Source organism: Phyllobates terribilis, unplaced genomic scaffold, assembly GCF_046119375.1.
Source record: "Phyllobates terribilis strain yellow unplaced genomic scaffold, ASM4611937v1 Scaffold_986__1_contigs__length_492241, whole genome shotgun sequence".
Classification (NCBI taxonomy): Eukaryota; Metazoa; Chordata; class Amphibia; order Anura; family Dendrobatidae; genus Phyllobates; species Phyllobates terribilis.
Genome location: NW_027363746.1, coordinates 22,683 through 35,505, shown reverse-complemented (window position 1 = coordinate 35,505; position 12,823 = coordinate 22,683). Strand labels below are relative to the sequence as shown.

The 12,823-nt window shown below is 45.6% G+C and overlaps 9 non-coding genes and 3 pseudogenes across 9 annotated transcripts; all 12 read left to right on the top strand.

The window, feature by feature from the left end:
• The first annotated feature begins 173 nt into the window (after positions 1-173).
• On the top strand, positions 174-364 carry LOC141241270 (U2 spliceosomal RNA). The gene has a single exon (XR_012306050.1). It is a non-coding gene; the product is annotated as a U2 spliceosomal RNA (small nuclear RNA).
• A 1,122-nt stretch (positions 365-1,486) lies between these two features.
• Positions 1,487-1,677, top strand: LOC141241271 (U2 spliceosomal RNA). The gene has a single exon (XR_012306051.1). It is a non-coding gene; the product is annotated as a U2 spliceosomal RNA (small nuclear RNA).
• A 1,120-nt stretch (positions 1,678-2,797) lies between these two features.
• On the top strand, positions 2,798-2,988 carry LOC141241304 (U2 spliceosomal RNA). The gene has a single exon (XR_012306084.1). It is a non-coding gene; the product is annotated as a U2 spliceosomal RNA (small nuclear RNA).
• Positions 2,989-4,109: 1,121 nt separating this feature from the next.
• LOC141241356 (U2 spliceosomal RNA) lies at positions 4,110-4,201 on the top strand (annotated as a pseudogene).
• A 795-nt stretch (positions 4,202-4,996) lies between these two features.
• LOC141241343 (U2 spliceosomal RNA) lies at positions 4,997-5,187 on the top strand. Its single transcript, XR_012306115.1, has one exon. It is a non-coding gene; the product is annotated as a U2 spliceosomal RNA (small nuclear RNA).
• Positions 5,188-6,307: 1,120 nt separating this feature from the next.
• On the top strand, positions 6,308-6,413 carry LOC141241346 (U2 spliceosomal RNA; annotated as a pseudogene).
• A 309-nt stretch (positions 6,414-6,722) lies between these two features.
• Positions 6,723-6,916, top strand: LOC141241324 (U2 spliceosomal RNA). Its single transcript, XR_012306103.1, has one exon. It is a non-coding gene; the product is annotated as a U2 spliceosomal RNA (small nuclear RNA).
• A 1,120-nt stretch (positions 6,917-8,036) lies between these two features.
• Positions 8,037-8,142, top strand: LOC141241345 (U2 spliceosomal RNA; annotated as a pseudogene).
• A 309-nt stretch (positions 8,143-8,451) lies between these two features.
• On the top strand, positions 8,452-8,645 carry LOC141241322 (U2 spliceosomal RNA). The gene has a single exon (XR_012306101.1). It is a non-coding gene; the product is annotated as a U2 spliceosomal RNA (small nuclear RNA).
• A 1,125-nt stretch (positions 8,646-9,770) lies between these two features.
• LOC141241207 (U2 spliceosomal RNA) lies at positions 9,771-9,961 on the top strand. Its single transcript, XR_012305991.1, has one exon. It is a non-coding gene; the product is annotated as a U2 spliceosomal RNA (small nuclear RNA).
• Positions 9,962-11,085: 1,124 nt separating this feature from the next.
• On the top strand, positions 11,086-11,276 carry LOC141241196 (U2 spliceosomal RNA). Its single transcript, XR_012305978.1, has one exon. It is a non-coding gene; the product is annotated as a U2 spliceosomal RNA (small nuclear RNA).
• A 1,120-nt stretch (positions 11,277-12,396) lies between these two features.
• LOC141241184 (U2 spliceosomal RNA) lies at positions 12,397-12,587 on the top strand. Its single transcript, XR_012305966.1, has one exon. It is a non-coding gene; the product is annotated as a U2 spliceosomal RNA (small nuclear RNA).
• Positions 12,588-12,823: the final 236 nt, after the last annotated feature.

The window sequence follows — 12,823 nt, the reverse complement described above, 5'->3', positions numbered from 1 at the left end:
TTATGCAGATCTAAAACGCGTGGATTGCAGCAGCAGCAAGCCGAAAAGTGCAGGCATGTGAGGGATCTAGAGGTTGACAGCGTGTCTTCTTAACGGGAGTCCAGGTGGCCATCTCCACAAATGGACTTTTCAGAATCCTTGGGTGGCACCGTAGTCGGAAACCAATTCTGGTTATCGCTTCTCGGCCTTTTGGCTAAGATCAAGTGTAGTATCTGTTCTTATCAGTTTAATATCTGATACGTCCCCTATCTGGGGACCATATATTAAATGGATTTTTAGAACAGGGAGATGGAAAAAGTGCTTGCTCTGTCCACTCCACGCATTGACCTGGTATTGCAGTATCTCCAGGACCGGTGCACCCCTTCTTTAATGCAGTTTCTAAAATCAGAAAGAATTGAATTCAATGCTTTTTGTTCACTTTGCTTGTTTGTCGGATTTTGGGATGGACTCTTTGGCTTTGCTTTTCTTCTCCTCATTGGATTTTTCATGTTAAAAGTTGCAGAAGCCAGATGACAAGCTCATTTTGGTTCAACTTCAGCAACTGTGCATTGCATTGCCATGTAATGTAATGTAATGCAATGCTATCTATCTAGCTCTCCCTCTATACTTCCTTTTGGATAAACAGACATATTAGGCAAGCATTTTGGAGCTTTCACCTAAATAACTACAGGTGGTGAGATAAGCTGCACAATATAATTGACCTTTCAGTATATTGTTGCACACACACCATCTATTTAGCAAATGCCCTTGTTATCAACAGCAGCCTTTTAAACTCACCTGAGCTAACAGGTATGTGAGCTGGTTACTCTGCTGCGCTTAAAATTTCTTTTTTGGTTTGCTACAATGCCTTTTCTGAAACGTTGTCTCCCTCTGCTGGAACACTGACTTCTTTCATTTAATGCCTGCAGACTATAAAAGAGAAACCAACCCAAAAAGTTTGGTTGATTAGTCTGTGGCATTCTTTTAAACTGTTGCTTATGGCGGTCTCTGTGAGCTTCTCAGTGACATTCAGCCATCCAGGTATCCCGCCTGCAGTAGACGGAATGTGGCAATGGAACGCTGGCTGCGCGTGTCATAATAGGCTCTGAGCCTTTATATACCTGCGCACAGCAGCAGCCACCTTCAGTCTGCTGCTGGACAGCCAGCAGCAGCAGCAGCAGGAGAGGTAATTAATCAGCAACCCTCCTGCTAAGGGTAGACAGCTGCTCGTTCCACCCCCCCCCCCCGCCTTAATTGGTTCTCCTCCCTTCCAACGGTGTTGAGGCGGGTGGGAACAGCCGGGGGTTGAGGGTACTGTGCTAAAAGAGGTGGAGTTATGCAGATCTAAAACGTGTGGATTGCAGCAGCAGCAAGCCGAAAAGTGCAGGCATGTGAGGGATCTAGAGGTTGACAGCATGTCTTCTTAACGGGAGTCCAGGTGGCCATCTCCACAAATGGACTTTTCAGAATCCTTGGGTGGCACCGTAGTCGGAAACCAATTCTGGTTATCGCTTCTCGGCCTTTTGGCTAAGATCAAGTGTAGCATCTGTTCTTATCAGTTTAATATCTGATACGTCCCCTATCTGGGGACCATATATTAAATGGATTTTTAGAACAGGGAGATGGAAAAAGAGCTTGCTCTGTCCACTCCACGCATTGACCTGGTATTGCAGTATCTCCAGGACCGGTGCACCCCTTCTTTAATGCAGTTTCTAAAATCAGAAAGAATTGAATTCAATGCTTTTTGTTCATTTTGCTTGTTTGTCGGATTTTGGGATGGACTCTTTGGCTTTGCTTTTCTTCTCCTCATTGGATTTTTCATGTTAAAAGTTGCAGAAGCCAGATGACAAGCTCATTTTGGTTCAACTTCAGCAACTGTGCATTGCATTGCCATGTAATGTAATGTAATGCAATGCTATCTATCTAGCTCTCCCTCTATACTTCCTTTTGGATAAACAGACATATTAGGCAAGCATTTTGGAGCTTTCACCTAAATAACTACAGGTGGTGAGATAAGCTGCACAATATAATTGACCTTTCAGTATATTGTTGCACACACACCATCTATTTAGCAAATGCCCTTGTTATCAACAGCAGCCTTTTAAACTCACCTGAGCTAACAGGTATGTGAGCTGGTTACTCTGCTGCGCTTAAAATTTCTTTTTTGGTTTGCTACAATGCCTTTTCTGAAACGTTGTCTCCCTCTGCTGGAACACTGACTTCTTTCATTTAATGCCTGCAGACTATAAAAGAGAAACCAACCCAAAAAGTTTGGTTGATTAGTCTGTGGCATTCTTTTAAACTGTTGCTTATGGCGGTCTCTGTGAGCTTCTCAGTGACATTCAGCCATCCAGGTATCCCGCCTGCAGTAGACGGAATGTGGCAATGGAACGCTGGCTGCGCGTGTCATAATAGGCTCTGAGCCTTTATATACCTGCGCACAGCAGCAGCCACCTTCAGTCTGCTGCTGGACAGCCAGCAGCAGCAGCAGCAGGAGAGGTAATTAATCAGCAACCCTCCTGCTAAGGGTAGACAGCTGCTCGTTCCACCCCCCCCCCGCCTTAATTGGTTCTCCTCCCTTCCAACGGTGTTGAGGCGGGTGGGAACAGCCGGGGGTTGAGGGTACTGTGCTAAAAGAGGTGGAGTTATGCAGATCTAAAACGCGTGGATTGCAGCAGCAGCAAGCCGAAAAGTGCAGGCATGTGAGGGATCTAGAGGTTGACAGCATGTCTTCTTAACGGGAGTCCAGGTGGCCATCTCCACAAATGGACTTTTCAGAATCCTTGGGTGGCACCGTAGTCGGAAACCAATTCTGGTTATCGCTTCTCGGCCTTTTGGCTAAGATCAAGTGTAGTATCTGTTCTTATCAGTTTAATATCTTATACGTCCCCTATCTGGGGACCATATATTAAATGGATTTTTAGAACAGGGAGATGGAAAAAGAGCTTGCTCTGTCCACTCCACGCATTGACCTGGTATTGCAGTATCTCCAGGACCGGTGCACCCCTTCTTTAATGCAGTTTCTAAAATCAGAAAGAATTGAATTCAATGCTTTTTGTTCATTTTGCTTGTTTGTCGGATTTTGGGATGGACTCTTTGGCTTTGCTTTTCTTCTGCTCATTGGATTTTTCATGTTAAAAGTTGCAGAAGCCAGATGACAAGCTCATTTTGGTTCAACTTCAGCAACTGTGCATTGCATTGCCATGTAATGTAATGTAATGCAATGCTATCTATCTAGCTCTCCCTCTATACTTCCTTTTGGATAAACAGACATATTAGGCAAGCATTTTGGAGCTTTCACCTAAATAACTACAGGTGGTGAGATAAGCTGCACAATATAATTGACCTTTCAGTATATTGTTGCACACACACCATCTATTTAGCAAATGCCCTTGTTATCAACAGCAGCCTTTTAAACTCACCTGAGCTAACAGGTATGTGAGCTGGTTACTCTGCTGCGCTTAAAATTTCTTTTTTGGTTTGCTACAATGCCTTTTCTGAAACGTTGTCTCCCTCTGCTGGAACACTGACTTCTTTCATTTAATTCCTGCAGACTATAAAAGAGAAACCAACCCAAAAAGTTTGGTTGATTAGTCTGTGGCATTCTTTTAAACTGTTGCTTATGGCGGTCTCTGTGAGCTTCTCAGTGACATTCAGCCATCCAGGTATCCCGCCTGCAGTAGACGGAATGTGGCAATGGAACGCTGGCTGCGCGTGTCATAATAGGCTCTGAGCCTTCATATACCTGCGCACAGCAGCAGCCACCTTCAGTCTGCTGCTGGACAGCCAGCAGCAGCAGCAGCAGGAGAGGTAATTAATCAGCAACCCTCCTGCTAAGGGTAGACAGCTGCTCGTTCCACCCCCCCCCCCGCCTTAATTGGTTCTCCTCCCTTCCAACGGTGTTGAGGCGGGTGGGAACAGCCGGGGGTTGAGGGTACTGTGCTAACAGAGGTGGAGTTATGCAGATCTAAAACGCGTGGATTGCAGCAGCAGCAAGCCGAAAAGTGCAGGCATGTGAGGGATCTAGAGGTTGACAGCATGTCTTCTTAACGGGAGTCCAGGTGGCCATCTCCACAAATGGACTTTTCAGAATCCTTGGGTGGCACCGTAGTCGGAAACCAATTCTGGTTATCGCTTCTCGGCCTTTTGGCTAAGATCAAGTGTAGTATCTTTCGAAAAGGCGGTTTTGGATGTTGGCCGCCCTAGTAGATTGATACATTATGCACACTGGGGTTTAGGCGCTTGTTAGTACGCCAGGTGGCTAATATAGTCATCTGGTGGAAAGCATGGCCCCCCAGGATCGACGCCATTGGGCCGGGGAAGATCGAAAGCCCGAAGTGTGAAGTGCCCCAGGAGTGGTGACCCTGGGGTGCCTTAACTCACTGGGATTGGGAACCCCACTTGAGTTTATGGCACATTTGCACAAGCACTTCAATATTTCTTTCTTCGCACACACCCTTATTCTGGGCCTTCTGGCCTTAGGATGGGGAATTTTTTCAATTCCCGGTCGAAGGTCCGGGCAGTATTATACTGTGAAACCTTCACTATTTATTTAATTTCTTTGTCACTGTGTGTCCACTTATTCACGTGTGTCACGTCCTACTAGGATTTTGTCGGGATGCGGTTCCCTTATGGGTTCCTCTCTTGGCAGGTCTAGGGGGGGAGTGTGTGGCCATCAGGTTCCGCTCCCCCCTGAACCCCCCTGGCTCTCCTCTTTCGGGAGGAGAGCGTTGTTGGCTCCCCTCTTCCGGGAGGGGAGCACAGTCTTTGGCTCCCAGTGCCTTGCTCGGGTTAGAACTCGGGCAGGTGCTGGGGGTAAGATTGGGTCGCCTCTGGCTTCGGCTGGAGGTGGCTATTTGTCCCTGTTCCTCGCTGTGGCCTTCTGGCTCGGAGGGACGGGGAATGGTTTGGGAGACCCTTCTCCTTTTGGAGAGGGTTTCAAGAAGACCAGCATCCTAGTGCACTTTTTTTGTGGCACTTGTCACTATTTTAAGCGCACTCGAGTTTTGTACACGAATTCGGGCTTTCGATGGAAAAAAAAAAAAAAAAAAAAAATCTGTTCTTATCAGTTTAATATCTGATACGTCCCCTATCTGGGGACCATATATTAAATGGATTTTTAGAACAGGGAGATGGAAAAAGAGCTTGCTCTGTCCACTCCACGCATTGACATGGTATTGCAGTATCTCCAGGACCGGTGCACCCCTTCTTTAATGCAGTTTCTAAAATCAGAAAGAATTGAATTCAATGCTTTTTGTTCATTTTGCTTGTTTGTCGGATTTTGGGATGGACTCTTTGGCTTTGCTTTTCTTCTCCTCATTGGATTTTTCATGTTAAAAGTTGCAGAAGCCAGATGACAAGCTCATTTTGGTTCAACTTCAGCAACTGTGCATTGCATTGCCATGTAATGTAATGTAATGCAATGCTATCTATCTAGCTCTCCCTCTATACTTCCTTTTGGATAAACAGACATATTAGGCAAGCATTTTGGAGCTTTCACCTAAATAACTACAGGTGGTGAGATAAGCTGCACAATATAATTGACCTTTCAGTATATTGTTGCACACACACCATCTATTTAGCAAATGCCCTTGTTATCAACAGCAGCCTTTTAAACTCACCTGAGCTAACAGGTATGTGAGCTGGTTACTCTGCTGCGCTTAAAATTTCTTTTTTGGTTTGCTACAATGCCTTTTCTGAAACGTTGTCTCCCTCTGCTGGAACACTGACTTCTTTCATTTAATGCCTGCAGACTATAAAAGAGAAACCAACCCAAAAAGTTTGGTTGATTAGTCTGTGGCATTCTTTTAAACTGTTGCTTATGGCGGTCTCTGTGAGCTTCTCAGTGACATTCAGCCATCCAGGTATCCCGCCTGCAGTAGACGGAATGTGGCAATGGAACGCTGGCTGCGCGTGTCATAATAGGCTCTGAGCCTTTATATACCTGCGCACAGCAGCAGCCACCTTCAGTCTGCTGCTGGACAGCCAGCAGCAGCAGCAGCAGGAGAGGTAATTAATCAGCAACCCTCCTGCTAAGGGTAGACAGCTGCTCGTTCCACCCCCCCCCCGCCTTAATTGGTTCTCCTCCCTTCCAACGGTGTTGAGGCGGGTGGGAACAGCCGGGGGTTGAGGGTACTGTGCTAAAAGAGGTGGAGTTATGCAGATCTAAAACGCGTGGATTGCAGCAGCAGCAAGCCGAAAAGTGCAGGCATGTGAGGGATCTAGAGGTTGACAGCATGTCTTCTTAACGGGAGTCCAGGTGGCCATCTCCACAAATGGACTTTTCAGAATCCTTGGGTGGCACCGTAGTCGGAAACCAATTCTGGTTATCGCTTCTCGGCCTTTTGGCTAAGATCAAGTGTAGTATCTGTTCTGGAGAGGATGTCCATCCAGGATTGCCGCAGGCTGATCCACAGCCTGCTCAGAGACTATTCCATCATGGACGGTCCGGAGGACGAGGATGAGGACTAAACCCCTCCTCCCCCTCTCCCCTTATGTGTCTTGTCTTTCAATAAAGCTTCGGGCCTGTGATTTTCCCCTCCCCATCCCCTTTTTCCCAATCCCCATCGCTTATCACGGTTCGTCGTACTGTATTGATTGACATGCTTTTTCTTTCAGATTGAGTGTTTTGTGTAGCATAGGGGTGTGATGTGTCTAGTTAGTGCGTCGTATCCTCATGCTATGTAAATATGATGTAGAATTCTGTGTGTACTGGGCTGCGGCACTGTACACTGTCTGTTAACTTATTTTTTGTGCTAATAAAAGATATATTCAATCAAAAAAATCTGTTCTTATCAGTTTAATATCTGATACGTCCCCTATCTGGGGACCATATATTAAATGGATTTTTAGAACAGGGAGATGGAAAAAGAGCTTGCTCTGTCCACTCCACGCATTGACCTGGTATTGCAGTATCTCCAGGACCGGTGCACCCCTTCTTTAATGCAGTTTCTAAAATCAGAAAGAATTGAATTCAATGCTTTTTGTTCATTTTGCTTGTTTGTCGGATTTTGGGATGGACTCTTTGGCTTTGCTTTTCTTCTCCTCATTGGATTTTTCATGTTAAAAGTTGCAGAAGCCAGATGACAAGCTCATTTTGGTTCAACTTCAGCAACTGTGCATTGCATTGCCATGTAATGTAATGTAATGCAATGCTATCTATCTAGCTCTCCCTCTATACTTCCTTTTGGATAAACAGACATATTAGGCAAGCATTTTGGAGCTTTCACCTAAATAACTACAGGTGGTGAGATAAGCTGCACAATATAATTGACCTTTCAGTATATTGTTGCACACACACTATCTATTTAGCAAATGCCCTTGTTATCAACAGCAGCCTTTTAAACTCACCTGAGCTAACAGGTATGTGAGCTGGTTACTCTGCTGCGCTTAAAATTTCTTTTTTGGTTTGCTACAATGCCTTTTCTGAAACGTTGTCTCCCTCTGCTGGAACACTGACTTCTTCCATTTAATGCCTGCAGACTATAAAAGAGAAACCAACCCAAAAAGTTTGGTTGATTAGTCTGTGGCATTCTTTTAAACTGTTGCTTATGGCGGTCTCTGTGAGCTTCTCAGTGACATTCAGCCATCCAGGTATCCCGCCTGCAGTAGACGGAATGTGGCAATGGAACGCTGGCTGCGCGTGTCATAATAGGCTCTGAGCCTTTATATACCTGCGCACAGCAGCAGCCACCTTCAGTCTGCTGCTGGACAGCCAGCAGCAGCAGCAGCAGGAGAGGTAATTAATCAGCAACCCTCCTGCTAAGGGTAGACAGCTGCTCGTTCCACCCCCCCCCCGCCTTAATTGGTTCTCCTCCCTTCCAACGGTGTTGAGGCGGGTGGGAACAGCCGGGGGTTGAGGGTACTGTGCTAAAAGAGGTGGAGTTATGCAGATCTAAAACGCGTGGATTGCAGCAGCAGCAAGCCGAAAAGTGCAGGCATGTGAGGGATCTAGAGGTTGACAGCATGTCTTCTTAACGGGAGTCCAGGTGGCCATCTCCACAAATGGACTTTTCAGAATCCTTGGGTGGCACCGTAGTCGGAAACCAATTCTGGTTATCGCTTCTCGGCCTTTTGGCTAAGATCAAGTGTAGTATCTGTTCTGGAGAGGATGTCCATCCAGGATTGCCGCAGGCTGATCCACAGCCTGCTCAGAGACTATTCCATCATGGACGGTCCGGAGGACGAGGATGAGGACTAAACCCCTCCTCCCCCTCTCCCCTTATGTGTCTTGTCTTTCAATAAAGCTTCGGGCCTGTGATTTTCCCCTCCCCATCCCCTTTTTCCCAATCCCCATCGCTTATCACGGTTCGTCGTACTGTATTGATTGACATGCTTTTTCTTTCAGATTGAGTGTTTTGTGTAGCATAGGGGTGTGATGTGTCTAGTTAGTGCGTCGTATCCTCATGCTATGTAAATATGATGTAGAATTCTGTGTGTACTGGGCTGCGGCACTGTACACTGTCTGTTAACTTATTTTTTGTGCTAATAAAAGATATATTCAATCAAAAAAATCTGTTCTTATCAGTTTAATATCTGATACGTCCCCTATCTGGGGACCATATATTAAATGGATTTTTAGAACAGGGAGATGGAAAAAGAGCTTGCTCTGTCCACTCCACGCATTGACCTGGTATTGCAGTATCTCCAGGACCGGTGCACCCCTTCTTTAATGCAGTTTCTAAAATCAGAAAGAATTGAATTCAATGCTTTTTGTTCATTTTGCTTGTTTGTCGGATTTTGGGATGGACTCTTTGGCTTTGCTTTTCTTCTCCTCATTGGATTTTTCATGTTAAAAGTTGCAGAAGCCAGATGACAAGCTCATTTTGGTTCAACTTCAGCAACTGTGCATTGCATTGCCATGTAATGTAATGTAATGCAATGCTATCTATCTAGCTCTCCCTCTATACTTCCTTTTGGATAAACAGACATATTAGGCAAGCATTTTGGAGCTTTCACCTAAATAACTACAGGTGGTGAGATAAGCTGCACAATATAATTGACCTTTCAGTATATTGTTGCACACACACTATCTATTTAGCAAATGCCCTTGTTATCAACAGCAGCCTTTTAAACTCACCTGAGCTAACAGGTATGTGAGCTGGTTACTCTGCTGCGCTTAAAATTTCTTTTTTGGTTTGCTACAATGCCTTTTCTGAAACGTTGTCTCCCTCTGCTGGAACACTGACTTCTTCCATTTAATGCCTGCAGACTATAAAAGAGAAACCAACCCAAAAAGTTTGGTTGATTAGTCTGTGGCATTCTTTTAAACTGTTGCTTATGGCGGTCTCTGTGAGCTTCTCAGTGACATTCAGCCATCCAGGTATCCCGCCTGCAGTAGACGGAATGTGGCAATGGAACGCTGGCTGCGCGTGTCATAATAGGCTCTGAGAATTTATATACCTGCGCACAGCAGCAGCCACCTTCAGTCTGCTGCTGGACAGCCAGCAGCAGCAGCAGCAGGAGAGGTAATTAATCAGCAACCCTCCTGCTAAGGGTAGACAGCTGCTCGTTCCACCCCCCCCCCCCCCCGCCTTAATTGGTTCTCCTCCCTTCCAACGGTGTTGAGGCGGGTGGGAACAGCCGGGGGTTGAGGGTACTGTGCTAAAAGAGGTGGAGTTATGCAGATCTAAAACGCGTGGATTGCAGCAGCAGCAAGCCGAAAAGTGCAGGCATGTGAGGGATCTAGAGGTTGACAGCATGTCTTCTTAACGGGAGTCCAGGTGGCCATCTCCACAAATGGACTTTTCAGAATCCTTGGGTGGCACCGTAGTCGGAAACCAATTCTGGTTATCGCTTCTCGGCCTTTTGGCTAAGATCAAGTGTAGTATCTGTTCTTATCAGTTTAATATCTGATACGTCCCCTATCTGGGGACCATATATTAAATGGATTTTTAGAACAGGGAGATGGAAAAAGAGCTTGCTCTGTCCACTCCACGCATTGACCTGGTATTGCAGTATCTCCAGGACCGGTGCACCCCTTCTTTAATGCAGTTTCTAAAATCAGAAAGAATTGAATTCAATGCTTTTTGTTCATTTTGCTTGTTTGTCGGATTTTGGGATGGACTCTTTGGCTTTGCTTTTCTTCTCCTCATTGGATTTTTCATGTTAAAAGTTGCAGAAGCCAGATGACAAGCTCATTTTGGTTCAACTTCAGCAACTGTGCATTGCATTGCCATGTAATGTAATGTAATGCAATGCTATCTATCTAGCTCTCCCTCTATACTTCCTTTTGGATAAACAGACATATTAGGCAAGCATTTTGGAGCTTTCACCTAAATAACTACAGGTGGTGAGATAAGCTGCACAATATAATTGACCTTTCAGTATATTGTTGCACACACACCATCTATTTAGCAAATGCCCTTGTTATCAACAGCAGCCTTTCAAACTCACCTGAGCTAACAGGTATGTGAGCTGGTTACTCTGCTGCGCTTAAAATTTCTTTTTTGGTTTGCTACAATGCCTTTTCTGAAACGTTGTCTCCCTCTGCTGGAACACTGACTTCTTTCATTTAATGCCTGCAGACTATAAAAGAGAAACCAACCCAAAAAGTTTTGTTGATTAGTCTGTGGCATTCTTTTAAACTGTTGCTTATGGCGGTCTCTGTGAGCTTCTCAGTGACATTCAGCCATCCAGGTATCCCGCCTGCAGTAGACGGAATGTGGCAATGGAACGCTGGCTGCGCGTGTCATAATAGGCTCTGAGCCTTTATATACCTGCGCACAGCAGCAGCCACCTTCAGTCTGCTGCTGGACAGCCAGCAGCAGCAGCAGCAGGAGAGGTAATTAATCAGCAACCCTCCTGCTAAGGGTAGACAGCTGCTCGTTCCACCCCCCCCCCCCCCGCCTTAATTGGTTCTCCTCCCTTCCAACGGTGTTGAGGCGGGTGGGAACAGCCTGGGGTTGAGGGTACTGTGCTAAAAGAGGTGGAGTTATGCAGATCTAAAACGCGTGGATTGCAGCAGCAGCAAGCCGAAAAGTGCAGGCATGTGAGGGATCTAGAGGTTGACAGCATGTCTTCTTAACGGGAGTCCAGGTGGCCATCTCCACAAATGGACTTTTCAGAATCCTTGGGTGGCACCGTAGTCGGAAACCAATTCTGGTTATCGCTTCTCGGCCTTTTGGCTAAGATCAAGTGTAGTATCTGTTCTTATCAGTTTAATATCTGATACGTCCCCTATCTGGGGACCATATATTAAATGGATTTTTAGAACAGGGAGATGGAAAAAGAGCTTGCTCTGTCCACTCCACGCATTGACCTGGTATTGCAGTATCTCCAGGACCGGTGCACCCCTTCTTTAATGCAGTTTCTAAAATCAGAAAGAATTGAATTCAATGCTTTTTGTTCATTTTGCTTGTTTGTCGGATTTTGGGATGGACTCTTTGGCTTTGCTTTTCTTCTCCTCATTGGATTTTTCATGTTAAAAGTTGCAGAAGCCAGATGACAAGCTCATTTTGGTTCAACTTCAGCAACTGTGCATTGCATTGCCATGTAATGTAATGTAATGCAATGCTATCTATCTAGCTCTCCCTCTATACTTCCTTTTGGATAAACAGACATATTAGGCAAGCATTTTGGAGCTTTCACCTAAATAACTACAGGTGGTGAGATAAGCTGCACAATATAATTGACCTTTCAGTATATTGTTGCACACACACCATCTATTTAGCAAATGCCCTTGTTATCAACAGCAGCCTTTTAAACTCACCTGAGCTAACAGGTATGTGAGCTGGTTACTCTGCTGCGCTTAAAATTTCTTTTTTGGTTTGCTACAATGCCTTTTCTGAAACGTTGTCTCCCTCTGCTGGAACACTGACTTCTTTCATTTAATGCCTGCAGACTATAAAAGAGAAACCAACCCAAAAAGTTTGGTTGATTAGTCTGTGGCATTCTTTTAAACTGCTGCTTATGGCGGTCTCTGTGAGCTTCTCAGTGACATTCAGCCATCCAGGTATCCCGCCTGCAGTAGACGGAATGTGGCAATGGAACGCTGGCTGCGCGTGTCATAATAGGCTCTGAGCCTTTATATACCTGCGCACAGCAGCAGCCACCTTCAGTCTGCTGCTGGACAGCCAGCAGCAGCAGCAGCAGGAGAGGTAATTAATCAGCAACCCTCCTGCTAAGGGTAGACAGCTGCTCGTTCCACCCCCCCCCCGCCTTAATTGGTTCTCCTCCCTTCCAACGGTGTTGAGGCGGGTGGGAACAGCCGGGGGTTGAGGGTACTATGCTAAAAGAGGTGGAGTTATGCAGATCTAAAACGCGTGGATTGCAGCAGCAGCAAGCCGAAAAGTGCAGGCATGTGAGGGATCTAGAGGTTGACAGCATGTCTTCTTAACGGGAGTCCAGGTGGCCATCTCCACAAATGGACTTTTCAGAATCCTTGGGTGGCACCGTAGTCGGAAACCAATTCTGGTTATCGCTTCTCGGCCTTTTGGCTAAGATCAAGTGTAGTATCTGTTCTTATCAGTTTAATATCTGATACGTCCCCTATCTGGGGACCATATATTAAATGGATTTTTAGAACAGGGAGATGGAAAAAGAGCTTGCTCTGTCCACTCCACGCATTGACCTGGTATTGCAGTATCTCCAGGACCGGTGCACCCCTTCTTTAATGCAGTTTCTAAAATCAGAAAGAATTGAATTCAATGCTTTTTGTTCATTTTGCTTGTTTGTCGGATTTTGGGATGGACTCTTTGGCTTTGCTTTTCTTCTCCTCATTGGATTTTTCATGTTAAAAGTTGCAGAAGCCAGATGACAAGCTCATTTTGGTTCAACTTCAGCAACTGTGCATTGCATTGCCATGTAATGTAATGTAATGCAATGCTATCTATCTAGCTCTCCC